Genomic DNA, 4,052 nt, shown 5'->3' with positions numbered 1-4,052 from the left:
TTTTAGCTAGGCGTGTGGTCAAATATCTAGTAGTATTTTACCAAACAATGGAAAATCCAGGATGGAATGTAACAAGATTATGAGAAGGAAAATTGCTTCTCACCATATAGCAGCGATGCTGAGTTGCAGATATGCACAACAATAAGACTCTCACAATTATAGCTTTTGGTTGTTAGGCCTTCGTCAACAGTACACACACACACACACACACACACACACACACACACACACACACACACACACACGGCTGCTGTCTCAGGCAACTGAAACCATGGCCGAAAGCTATAACTGTGAGAGTCTTTTTGTTGTGCCTATCTGCAACTCAGCATCTTTGCTATACGGTGAGTAGCAACTTTCCTTCTCATAATGCTCATATAATGTTTGGTATGGAAACACCAACGTATGATCAAGGGTAGCACCCGAAAAGTGGATCCTCCTATATAAGGTCTGACACTGATTTGAAACCCCTGCTGGAAACCAACACTTGAAATAGCATAACTGTGCTACGAGTGTTTACAACAGTATAACATCAACACTCTACCCCCAAAGCAATCTATGTATGTGCATGTGTATGTTTTAGCAATGGATTTGGCATTTAGTGTAGATGTTCGGAGGAATAAGCAGATACCCTGACTAGATTAAAACTCTGTATCAAAGTTGGATGGTATAAAAAAAGAAAGCAAGCCTCACCTGGTTATGTAAACAGCTTATGAATCCGGCAATGCTGTGCAGCTGCTGTATGAGAATTGTATATACGTCTTAATCTCCCTCCCCCCTCTCTCTATCCATCTCCTCTTCTTCACTCCTCTCTTTGTCCATCTCCTTCTTTTCCCTGTTTTTTGTCTGTCTCCACCTCTTTCTCCCTCTCTTTCCCCATCTCCTCCTCCTCCTACTCCTCCTGCTCCTCCTCCTCCCCCCCTTTTCACTGCCCATCTCCTCGTCCCCCTCCCCCTCCTCCACTCCAGTCTCTCACCATTTCCTTCTGAGCCTTCCTTCTGTACATCTCCTCTATCCCCCTGTCTCTGACCCTGAGCCTTGTTTATTTTTACTGCAAACAAAACCTTGATTGGGAAATGAAGTTACTTAAAATGAATGTGTGTGTGTAAGAGAGAGAGCGAGAGAGAGAAAAACTGGTAATGTCATTTTATTCTGAATGCTGTAGCATTATCCATCTCCAGTGCATATGAGCTGCAAGTCATATGTGTTTGGAATCGTAAAAATATTTGAATGCTGTGTAAAGTGGTATGATTCCAGATGGAAAGAAGTGAAACACATTAACTGCATGGTGACACTACTATGGATGAAATCATCACAAATCTTCTGATGGTGGATAAAAAGGGGCTCTGTCAACAATAAGGATAGCATAACTTTTATCTACATGATGTAGAATAGCTTCTATACTGTTACTTAGCGTTTTCCTAATTTTTAAACCCATTTATTTTATATTTAACCTTTTTTTCTGTATCAGTTGTGGTAATGTTACTGCTTTTGAGACATGTAACATTGATTGTTTTGCAGGAGAGTGAACACGCATTAGCAACAGATGGTCGAATTTACAAAGAGTGCTGATACTGCCTCATATCTCATCACTGGTCCATTGTCATAGGTTAGTCCGAGTTAATTGCCAGGGTTGCTTGAGACTTCTATCTGTCATGCTGTGAGATCTTCTCTCCAACCTCTGTGTAACATTTTACAGTCGTACACTATTTTTAAATAACTATTACTCTCTTGCTGCAAAGTGGTCAGGATGTCTTTAAAGTAAATTTCCTCCATTAATATGTTTTTTGGGTAACGTCATATATACAGAAAAAAAACCATGTTCACCCTATCCCTTGGCCTTGGGGCATTCACATTGCAGCACACATGTAAAAAGAATATAATTACATATACACTTATAGAATGTAACTGAAAAGTGCTCTCATCTTGAGTGCATGTGCCCATTGGTGCTGGAATATCCTCCTTGTAATACACACAAAATAGTGTGATTGATCACATTTAGAAGGTATGAACAGAAGATCATGTGACTGTTAGTGTCGTAATGACTTTTATCTGATGGTTTTTTTGCTGTTAGAGTGAATAATCATTGTTAGTAAAAAAGCATTTGCTGTTGGTGGTCGGTCATATTGTAATGCTAAGACCATTCCAGTGTTTGTTCTACACTTTTACAAATACTAAGGCTGACTGAGGTTGTGTCTAAACCACTGTCTTCCAGAGAATTAAATACTGTTGACTTGTATGGCTGTGCATACATTCCGTGTAACCAGGTCTGACAATTAATTGCAATACTATACTCTTGTATGTCAGCTTTAATTATTTAATCTGGAAATTGATTATATGAGGTACCAAACAGCAATGCTGACAGTTCTACTGTGGACTATCTTTAGGTCAGATGACAGTCTATTCATCATAAGCAGACCAGTATGGGATACAATACCCTCCCAGAAAGTTTTATTTGATAGCGTTACGAATATAAAAAAAATCTAGTGACTGTAAAGAACAACTATCCATATCTGGAGGGTCTGACTGTCTTGCTGGCAGACATACAACAAATTATAACCTCCTGATACATAAAGGAAGTAAAGTGCATCAAGCAGACCTAGACTGTTACCTATTAAAGGCTTTGTACATGCAGTCCTAAGATAGTTCTGCAGTTTGTCTATTGAGGGAGTAATACTAGATGAGATGCTGTTGATCATAGCATCTTTTCTGCTTATGACTCCTAAAATTAGAATATTTAATAAAATTATATTTAATTATTTAATATAATTATATTTTTAGCCAGATGTGTACATGTTGAGGAAAACTGCAGTTTTAACCATTATTCGGTAATGAGAGGATGTAATAGCTTGATATTCTACTTAACGAAAAGACAATCAGCATCTATAATGGTTTATAAAACCATATCCTGTATGCCTATAGTTTTAATGTGGAAATCAATTACACAAAACAGTGATACCGGTAGCTGTTTTGTAGCCAACCTAATGGTGGAATTCAAAGTCATTCCATCTGATGATTGAAATCATTTTGTCTTCCAATGTTGCTTACAACTGAAACATGATTGGGAAGCATGCTGTATTATGCACTCACAGCTAATGGCTGACAGAAACATAGTATTTTAGTTTTGGTTAAAGTAACAGTCTAGATTTCAATCATATTTATTGTGACTGGTTTCGACTTTAACTTAAAGTCATCATCAGATGTGAGCCATTCTCTCTCTCTCTCTCTCTCTCTCTCTCTCTCTCTCTCTCTCTCTCTATCTATCTCTATCTCTATGGTACTTTGTGCACTCACAAAAAATGGTGCTAGAGAGGAACATGTCTATCGATCCCCAAATACAAAATGTACACAGGCTACAAATGGCACTTCTCAATAGTGCCTTCATGAAAAATGCATTTTCTGTTTTGAATTCACGTAATACTAGCATGTTGGCTGAACCTACTGGTGCCAAGTCGAGCATTACATTATTGGCTTTCTGGGAAAAGGCTTCTACTTAGTAAGAGTTCTATTACAAGAAACAAAAGATTCACTGTTATGAAATGCGGCTAGCAAGCTTATAAAATGACATTACAAGATTTTCCATTCTGTCTGAGATCCATACCAGCTTGGATTAATAGATGTGGAATATAATTATCGCACACCCTTTCTTAAACGTATGATCCCTAAAACATTACTCCCAGCAGAGTCCTATAGAGGAAAACATCACAGTCAAGGACTACAGTCATTTTCTCATACAAAATGTGTGTTTGCCACCATAGGAGAGAATGATAAAAAGATTTAGTGATATCCTTTCTACATCCATCTCCTGTCATGATCTAAACATAACTCCTTTGTTAGCTGATTTACACTACATCATCAATGAAAATATCATAAACAGGGCATTGTCAGAGCTCTAACGATATACGAGAACTGATTCGTAGTAAAATTTTAATGTCCAATATTTTAACACTGATGATATTAGTGTATAATGTACTAGCAGGTGTGTTTTACCTACTAATTAATGTGTTTTTGTTAATAAAACCATATGGGTAAATGCAGCATCTTATACCTTAGAT

The sequence above is a fragment of the Schistocerca piceifrons genome, chromosome 7 (assembly GCF_021461385.2).
Source record: "Schistocerca piceifrons isolate TAMUIC-IGC-003096 chromosome 7, iqSchPice1.1, whole genome shotgun sequence".
In the NCBI taxonomy this organism is placed as follows: domain Eukaryota; kingdom Metazoa; phylum Arthropoda; class Insecta; order Orthoptera; family Acrididae; genus Schistocerca; species Schistocerca piceifrons.
Note: the sequence above shows the minus strand (reverse complement) of the source record.